Source organism: Benincasa hispida, chromosome 1 (genome assembly GCF_027475165.1).
Source record: "Benincasa hispida cultivar pf3 chromosome 1, pf3_genome.v1.1, whole genome shotgun sequence".
NCBI lineage: Eukaryota > Viridiplantae > Streptophyta > Magnoliopsida > Cucurbitales > Cucurbitaceae > Benincasa > Benincasa hispida.
In genome coordinates this window covers 59,658,911-59,669,682 of record NC_143478.1, presented here as the reverse complement: position 1 = coordinate 59,669,682, position 10,772 = coordinate 59,658,911, and positions in this window count along the sequence as shown.

The window sequence follows — 10,772 nt, the reverse complement described above, 5'->3', positions numbered from 1 at the left end:
CACGTTTGGACGTGGGTTAGTGGGAATGAGTCGGTTATTGTAACTGATGGATTAAAATGAAAATAGTTTTCATTTTGAATCGCTCGTTCGATAAAAAGATCGCACATATAACGACCCGATCCCCTAGGACTTAAGTTAGGCTGTTACTAAATACATACATGCATGGAACTCAAAATGACACTCGGTTATGACGAAATAAATGCTAATTAAATAAGGTAAGTTCAAAAGACTTTCATTAAATTCAAATACTAAATCAATAGTAGGGTATCCATAAGTCATAAAGGATAATAAATAAATCTGAAAAATGATTCTTAAAAGTATTAAACATCAAAACTAAAAATTAAGAGAAACATGAAAAGAACTTTAAATCTCATGAGCGGAAGCGTAAAAACTAGTCCCAGTGGCTCGATCACGAATTCCGCTTGTCCATCGCTGGTGCATCTCTACCCTTACCTGAAACAACAACATGAGAAAGAATGAGTATAAAATACTCAATAAGTAACCCTACTACTGGGGTCAGGCTGGGCATCTATGTCCTCTAGATACCCACCTCTGGTGAAACATATAAACTGCTCTAGTCTTCATGGGACACATATGCACATGAAACAAGAAGGAGACTAAGTCCTATCCTACTGTAGTTAAGTATGCCCACTACATCTGGTGAATCTCAAAGGAGACACAAACTGGTGAATTTCGAAGGAGACACAAACTGATGAATCCCGAAGGAAACACAAATTGGTGAATCCCAAAGGAAACACAAACTGGTGAATCCCGAAAGAAACACAAACTAGTGAATCCCGAAGGAAACACAAAATCTAATGGGCATCTAATTAATCAGTAAGGACATTTGCACAATCTCAACATTATAATCATCACTGTACGAATCTATGACATACATATAAATCTCAACATCATGGCTCTACAACATACACATATACCTCAACATCATGGTTCTACAACATACATGTGTACTTCAACATCATCAGATCAAATACAACCATATGGAAGCACATACCATCTCATACTAGCATTCAAGTGCCTATGTGCATAAATAATAATTCAGATCTCGTACTAGAACATAATTTGATCATATTATACTATCAGTCTATCATGCTAACATTTTGCCATAACGTACATTTATCATGCTAGCATATATCTAATGTCTGGCCCGTGGGCAGTTCCAGTAGTAAGATTACTTACCTTGATATTAGGTCAAACCAAAAAGCAATTGAATCTTTGTGAAATTCTTGAATCCTTAATCAAGCCTAAACATAAACCAAGCTTTAAAATTAATAGTTAAGGTTAAATTCCAAACATCCAAATATTACAAAATATTTCCAGATAACCTTACCTAAGGTGTGGTCCAATTCGAATTGACCTTCCAAACCTCCAATTTGAAGTCCAAATAATTAGTAAACCAAACTCTTCTTCATCTTGAATGAAATTCTTGAATCAACCCCCTAATCATAATTTGAAATTAGGCTTACATGATTAAAGCTTGAATCAAATACATACTTCACTACCAATGTCTCAAATAAATTGTCCATATGTAGCTTCATAAAAAGATCACTTCCAAATGACTTTACCAAAATTTCTGAACAACCAAAATTAATTCGCAAGAGGGTAATCAAAGCATAGAACTTACCAAAACTCGCTAAAACAAACTTCAACATCACTGAACAACATCTCAATACCTTCATAAACTTGAATCCAAAGTTGAAATACAATGGGTATCAACCAATTGATGCTAAAATTAAATGAGTATTCAAGAATCAACCGAAAACAAACTCAAATAGAAAAAATCTTACCCAAATCGATAGATTCAGTGACAGCAAAAGCGAACGACACTTGAGCAATGGTGGACGGAGGTCATGAAGAAGAAACTGACGTAGCGACTTTGAGCAGCGTCGGACGGGCTCACGAACGTGAGGAAGAAAAGGGGGGGTGGGGTTTGACTTTTTATAAAAAAAAAAAAAACAACAATAAAAATAATAATAATAAAACAAAAAAGGAAGTAAATATAATTACATTTAATTTCTTTTCGTTTTATACTATTAAATTCCTTTACTATTAAATTCCTTTCCGTTTCAAAAGAAAATTAATTTTTGCCATTAATTTTCAATTTGAATTTCAAATTGAATAATTTCACGCCAACAATTAAATTCCCGCACTTATACTTGAAGCCCAAAATTTCAAAAATTCCCTCCAACTAATAACAATTACTAAAATTTCAAATAATAAAGTTACTGAAATTACATTATTACTAAAAAAAAATGTGCGGGGTGTTACAACACACTAGTTCTTACACGATCACATAGCTTCTCTAAATGATCGTATAGTGTGTCGATTTTGCTAAACAATCGTATACCATTTTCTAAACGATCGTTCAGTAAAACCTACACGATCATGTAAATTCTCCTAAACGATAAGCATGGTGCTATACGATAGTGCCTTTTTCCCTCCCACTTGCTTATTGCCTACACGATCTGGTTTTCCTCCCTCCTCTACCAAATTCACCAAAGACCACGCTTTGGGTTCTCACCCTGGGGCTCTTTTCTTGTGGTTTTGTCCTGCGATGTTCGTGTTCATGTTGCTGTAGTCGACGTTGCTGCTGGGCGTTGGTTGATCGGGTGGAGGGTTCTGCTGTGTTGAGTCCCGAAGATTGAAAATTGTCCTCAACTAGTATGGCTCTCTCTCTCTGTTATGTTGTTGTTTATAGCATGTCGTTAATTAAGATTTGTTTGTATAACTATACATATGAATGTATATTGTTGTATTTTAGTCACGGTGAGATCGGAGCGATCCGAACGCGCTCATAGGACTCTTCGGTAAGAGATCCTTCAGCCTCGAGGTCGAGCATAAAAATTTACTACAAACTAATGAGAGAGACCGTGGGATGTGTCGACACATGTCCTACTCCCACTTACTATAAGCACTCTCTCCATTCACCTTGGTATTGACCTATACAAATACCACCCATAGGGGGACATAAGCAATAGAGGCCGAGTATAGATCTCACGGTGTGAACTTATAGGGAGAAACATGAAAAGAAAAATAAAGTATCCTATGTCCCATTTTCCTCCCACTGAGTGTTTTACCTGTGGTTAACTTAACTAAGAAAAATACGATTATTTATTTTTATTAAGTGATTATTTAAATTTGCTCAAAAGTAACATTTACTTTGGATAGTTAAACAACTTTGATTAATGTTTATTAAACATTTTAACAAACTTTAATCAACAATTGCATGCTTGTAGCAAATTTATCTAATTCATCTTTCCAATTCAGTTTCCAGGTAGGGGTGTTCCTTTCATCAACTTAAATACCCCAGCCTAGACAGAACTAGCCTCCCTTATAGATACATTTGATACAAATTTATTTTTTTAATTAAAACCAATTTAATCCTATTAAACTGATTAAAGATTAAACTTATTTCTAATCTCATTAGAAAAGTGATCTTAAGTCTATGTGAATCATATTCTAAAATTATTTTAAAAAATGACTTTTAACCTAAGATTGCATGCAATTCTGAATTATTATTTTAGTTTCTAATTTCATTTAATTATAACAATTATAACATAAATGAAATAAGTTAAAACTGTACATTGCATATAATGACGTACTTAGTAAAATTATAACATTTATAAATTTACCTAAAATAGTGTCATGCTTCATGTAATTTCCATTTCGTTACTTAACATACATAACAATTACATACTAAAGTAATGAAATAATAAAATAACATTCAACTATATATTATAACTCTTATAATATACATGATGTATGACAATGTTATTATACATGCAAACATATATTATAACACTTATATTATATGATGTATGAGCATGCTATAAAATTAAATCATGCAACTATATATATTATAACAGTTATAATATAAATGATGCATGAATAATGCATAACTTATGGTGGGATTTTACTATTTGGCATACATTATGACATATATTTATTAAAAAATCATACATCAAATACATAATTTAAACAATAATTTATGGACCGGGATTGGACTCCTAAAAAACTAATTAAACTAATATAACATTTATATTAATTTAATTAATTAAAACTAACTATTACAAATAATAGCTTAACGGGTTCAAAATAGGCGAACCAGACCTTGAACTGCACGAACCGGACCACCTAGCACCCGAATTGTCCATGAACCATTCAAATCAAGCGAATCTGACACAAACAAGCTAAATCACGAATCGAATTGCACGTGAATCCAAAAAATCTTCCCGTCTCGGAGCGTTGCAACACTATAGAAAATTTTTTCGTTTCGCCTTATTGCAGCGTTGCAACGTTACTATACAGTTGTGATTTGCTTCATTTCTTCTCCAGCTTGGGCCTCATTTTCTCCAGAAAAACATTGGAATAATCACGAATGACTTAAACAACAAATTTACAGACTCGATCGCAATTAATGTCCAAAAACAAAGGGCCCTTACAAACCAATTGATAAAAATAAAGCGATAAATCTATAGGTCAATCCCAAAACATCCATAAATCGCAAATCATTCATTCATTCATTCATCGACATGAAAAAAAAAAAAAAACAAAATGCTACCCACCATAATCTGTAATTTTAATTATGGAAAATAAAAAAGATTGGGACCAAGAACCGCACTCTGATACCAATTGAAGGAACCGTGAGGTTCATTGTGGAAGTGGGGATCGTTTCCAATTCTCAATTTTATAGAATTATAGAAATATAGAACCCTAAATATGCATTTTAATAAAATTACATAATGCTTTTGAAGGAATTATGGTTAGAAATTACATACCTTTGAAGAAACCAATTTCTGTACGAAATTCCTCTCCAAAAAAGTCACGAACCTCCAATGATTTTTTATCTTCAAAAACACAGTAAACCAGAAGGACACCACCAAGAAGAGCCTTCTGTATTCTCTTTTGGGTAGAGAATTGGCAGGAGGTATAGGCTCTGCTTCTTTTGGAAGAAGGAGAAAAATTTGAAAGGGATATTTTTCTTTTCTGTGAATGTGTTCTTTTTCAGAGAAAAAATTCAGAGAGAAAACTTCTTCTGTAAAGAAGATGAAGACCACCAACAAACGGAACCACCCATTCACCACATTAAACTGAGAGAGAATTAAAGGAAAGAAAGTTATTTCTTTCCCTTTAATTTTAAAATTAGATTAAAATAAAATTAATTTAATATATATATATATATATATATATAAGAACTAACTTATTATATGTACATATATAACTATATGTTATATCAAATATAACACATAACCTATGATTTTAATTTCTCCCAATGATACATGGTATTAATTTAAATCCAATTCATATTAAATTTAATTATATGAATCTCATCCATATAATTAGTATTTAAATCATATTCAAATATTTAATTCCTTTGAAAATAAACTTTATATTATGACGTATCAAATACATTATATTAATTATACCACATATAATTAATTTAAATTGATTATATCATATATAATTAATTCCCTCAATTAATTTGAGCAATTCGAATTAATCCAAAATTAATTCTCAATAATCCCAATTGAATTATAGAGAGGACCTTATGGACCTGTAGATTGAAGTTTCAATGGTACTTGAATAATTAATTAACCTTCTTTAATTAAATTATTCAACATCCATTAACTATTAGTCACTCTACTAAAGACTGAAATCTGCACTCTTTGAATTACAAATATATTTCTGTATCCATTGGATATAACCAATCAACAATGTGATGACCCTCACAAATTGCTTGTAAGTACAACTGGACCAAAATTACCGTTTTTCCCCTCTAGTTACATTTAACTCATTAAGTACCACTGATCCCTCTAATGAATAATAAGTCATAGTACAACTATGGCCAAAGCTCTCTCGAGCCAAGAAAGGGTGTGGCATCACATTGTTCAAGTCCTGAATCAACCCTTAAGGGAGCAACTTTTCTACTTCCCCTGACATTAGGGAATGAGTGAATTCCGTCTTGTATAGTTGTGTTCTCAGCTCCCTAATTAGATGAATCTCCAAAATAGTAGATTTATTAAGTCAGCGATCTGGCCATTCTCACCCATACAAATCAAAGGACCACCTTCATAGGTAGGAGTTCATAACTCACTTAGGATTCAGGTCATGTCACCTATGGTCATCTTGATGAAATGTATGTCTTTATTATTAATAACGTTATATAATAAGACTATTCATTTCGTGGTCCGGTCTTATACAAACCCTTTTTTATAGAATACCCCCACTCACATATCTCCACATGAATGATCAAGATCAGATCATTTGGAGTACTTTACAACAATTGTAACATTTATAAAACAGGTCGTATTCATAGTGTCATTATGATAAGGTATCTAGCCTTATCCATCTACTACAGATCATTTAGGTTATCACTTAAACGTGATCCATCTGTATGTCTCTACATACATGTTTAAGCTACAGAAGATAACCTTGGATGTTAGTTTATTGGTTTTATGTGTTAATGCTACTAAATATCGAATAAAATGCCTCATGTTTTATTAAATGAATAAGTCATTTGTACATTACAATTACAAACTACAAGCCCCACGAGAGTTAGGGCATCAACCCCAACACCTGATCCGTCATCTGTCTCAACTGTGGAGTATGAACCTGCTCCTAACCCTGCTTCTCCTATTCGACGCTCCATTCGGGTAAGAGCACCTCTCATTCATCTTCGAAATTTTCTATATTTTTCCACTATCAGTTCCTTGGTTGTGTTGGGGTTGATGCCCTAAATCTCGTAGGGTTCTATAGTTTGTAAACACCTGTATGAACAAATATTTTGTGATGTAATAATATGAGATATTTTATTCACTATTGTCTTTGAAATATGAGATATTTTAGTTGCATTAACCACAAACCAACTAAGATCCCTGATTATCATTGTAACTTAAGTATGTATGTGATGACATACAAGTGGATCGTACTTTAAGTGATAACCTAAATGGTCTGTAGTATATGAATAAAGGAAGGAAACCTTATCCTGATGACGCTATGAGTGTGGCCCGTTTTGTAGATGTTACAAGTGCTGTAAAGTGCTACAAATGGTATGATCCTGACCATTCATATATTACACATGTGAGCAAGGATGCTCAATACAAAAGAGTTTGTATAAGACCGGACCACGAAATGTTTAGTCTCGTTATATAAGGTCGTTTATGACAGAGACTTTCATTTCACTAGGATGACCATAAGTAACATAACCTTAATCCTGAGTGAATTGGGAACTCCTACCTATGACGGTGGTTCTTTGATTTGTATGGATGCGAGTGGCCATATCGTCGACTCAAACCTACCACTTTAAGGATTCGTCTGATTGGGGAGCTGGAAACTCCGCTACATAAGACGGAATTCACTCTTTCCCCGATTCAGGGGTAAGTAGATAAATTGCTCCCATAAGGGCTGATTCTGAGGCTTGAACAATGTGGCGCCACACCTTCTTTTGGTTCAAGAAGGATTTACTCATAGTAGGACTATGATGTATTGTTCATTAGAAGAATCAGTGGTACTTAAGGAGTTAGATATAATTACAGGGGTAAAACAATAAATTGACTCGGCTGTACTTAAGAGCGATTTGTGAAGGGTCATCGTACTGTTGATTGGTTATATCTAATGGACACAAAAATATATCTGTAGCGCGAAGAGTGCAGCTGTTGGTCTTTAGTAGAATGTCCTGGAGTTAACGGATGGTGGATATCATGATTAAAAAGTTTAGTCATTTATTCATATACTGTTGGAGTTTCAAGTTACAGGTCTATAAGGTCCCCTTGGTAGATCAATGGATTCATGTTGAGAATTAGTTTTTGGGTTAGTTTGAAGTATTCAAATTAACAAGAGGGAATTTGATTATATATGATATGATTAAATTGATTCAATTATATATGATATAATTTATTTGATGTATTAGATACATTAATTGGAGAAATTATTATTAAATGCCATAAAGGAGAAAAAGAACTATGGTTTATATATTGCATGAGATGTGATATTAAAATTATAGGTTATGGATATATTATTTATTTGTAATTAAATCAATTATGGGATAATTGGTTTCGGTTTTTTCTCCTAATAACCAACTTAGTGGGAAGTTATGATTAGTTATGGTAACTGATGGATAAAATGAAAATCGTTTTCATTTTTTCATTATGCGATAGTTAAGCGATTGATAATCGGACGCACAAAAGAAAATAGTTATACGAGAGCATAAATGATTGTGCATAGAGTTTGCTATACGATAGACACTCACTACTAAACGATTGAGTACCCAGTCTATATGATTGACTTTTATTATCTCCCACTTACTCGATCGTCTATACAATCTGTCAATTCCTCTTTTCCTCTACCAAATCCATACAGAGTCCACAACTCCTAGATTCTCACACCAAGAATACCAAGATAGCCTCATCATGATGTCTGCTTGCTATTTGAGGGTCAAATGTTATTTGTTCTTGTTCGAGGAGATTGTTGAGGCGTGACATTCGTGCTTTTGAACGTTCATGCTGTTAGATCGAGGGAAACAAGAAGAAAAGTTCTTCAAGGTTAAATTCACTCAATCTTTAGTATTTTTCTTTGGAAGCATGCTGTAATTTCAAGTTTATGCATAACTATTATTGTTTGATTGTAAATGTGTATGTTCTGTCACAATGGGGTTTGGAACGATTGTGCTTCCGCTCACTGGTTCTCTTTGTATAGAGTTCCTTCAGGTTGAACCTACCTCTTTTCATGGAGTGAATACTAACCCACTATGGTAGCAAGTTATGCATGACGAACTCCAGACCTTAGATAAGATGCACACATGAGACTATGTTGATTTGCCTCCTGGTAAGAAACTCATTGGTTGTAAGTGGGTCTACAAGATCAAGACTCGCTCTGATGGTTCTATTGAATGTTATAAAGCTCGGTTGGTGGTGAAAGGATACTCTCAGGAATACGGGATCGACTATGAAGAAACCTTTTCAGCTATGGCTCGGATGACATCCGTTCGAAGTCTTTTAGCCATTGCTGCAGCCAAATAGTGACCTCTGTTTTAGATGGATGTCAAGAATTATTTCCTTATTAGGGCTTTATTTGAGGATGTCTATATGCAACTACCCTTAGGTATTTCTCCGCCATCTCAGAAGGTATGTCTCCTTCATCGAGCGTTATATGGGTTGAAACAGGCCTCATAGGCTTGGTTTGCAATTTTCAGTTCCACCATTGTTCAACTTAGATTTACGTCCAATTCTCATGACACGATACTTTTTACGCATTAGACGAACCATGTTATCATTTTTCTTCTTTTGTATGATGATGATATGATTATTAATGGGGATGACCCTTAGGCTATTTTTGATTTGCAACACTACCTTGGCAAGCACTTTAAGATGAAGGATTTGAGGTCACTTAGTTACTTTCTTGGTCTTGAAGTATCAATAAGCTTTGCTGGATACTCTTTGTCTCAAGCAAAGTATGCTTTGGATTTATTGGTGCGTTCCGGGATCATTGACTCTGCTACGATCCCGACACCACTTGATCCAATGTTTGCCTGACTTCGTTTGATGGCGTTCCTCCCGAAGATGCCATTCTCTACTGTCAACTTGTTGGTAGCCTTATTTATTTAACAATGACTCGTCTTAACATTGCATATGTTGTTCATATTGTAAGTCAGTTCATGTGTTCATCGAACCATTCATTTTACTACCGTTCTCTGTATTCTCCGCTATGTCAAGGGGTCTCTAGGACATGGTCTTCAGTTTTCATCCACTCATCCCTGGTCTTATCCGACTACTTTGACACAGATTGGGTTGGTGATCCTACTGACCGACATTCTACCTTGGGTTACTCTTTTTATCTCGATGACTCTCTTATTTCTTGGAAAATTAAGAAACAGAGTGTTGTCTCTCGTTCTAGTACGGAATCTGAATATCACGCCTTGGTTGATGCTATGTCAGAGTTGTTGTGGCTCAGCTGGCTTCTTGCTGATATGGGAATTTATTAGCCGTCTGCCACTATCCTTCACTGTGACAATCGTAGTGCCATCCAGATTGTCCACAATGATGTTTTTCATGAGCGCACCAAGCATATTGAGAATTACTATCATTTTTTTCGACATCATCTTCAGAGTAAAACTCTTCTTTTACAAGCTATTTCCACTACTAAGCAACCAGCTGATATTTTCACCAAAGCTTTGTTCCCCGGGCACTTCCTTCTGTTGCTTAACAAACTCAAGTTGATTCTTACTTTACCACCTTGCGTTTGAGGGAGGGTGTTAATGTATGTATATTTAATCTATGTGGTTAGAAAGGTTAGAGTTTTTAGGATTAGTTGAGTTTTTTTAAGGTCTATTCTTGGCCCCTTGAAGGTGGATTTATACCCCATACTTTGATATACAATATAACAAGTTGAAATACATTGATTCATACTTCTTAATTTTTTTTAATAAATATTTTAATTTTTTTTTGTGTGCAATGAAAGCGAGATTGCATAAAAAAAAAAAAGATACGCCAAATATCACTTATTGATATCTAACATCTTGAGTTTTGTATAAATGCATCCTCTACCAACATAATCAATATACAACACTAATTTCAATATTTTTCTCCTCTATTTTCTCATATTTCTCATATTTATATGAGCAACATGCCAAACAAGAGGAGTATTTTTTTACTTGAACTTTGAATCAATTTTTTTGAGCAAAGTGGTTTGAGTTAATAAGATGTTTTAGTTGAACTATTATATCTCGATATGTTAGGATAGGACAGAGAAGATCT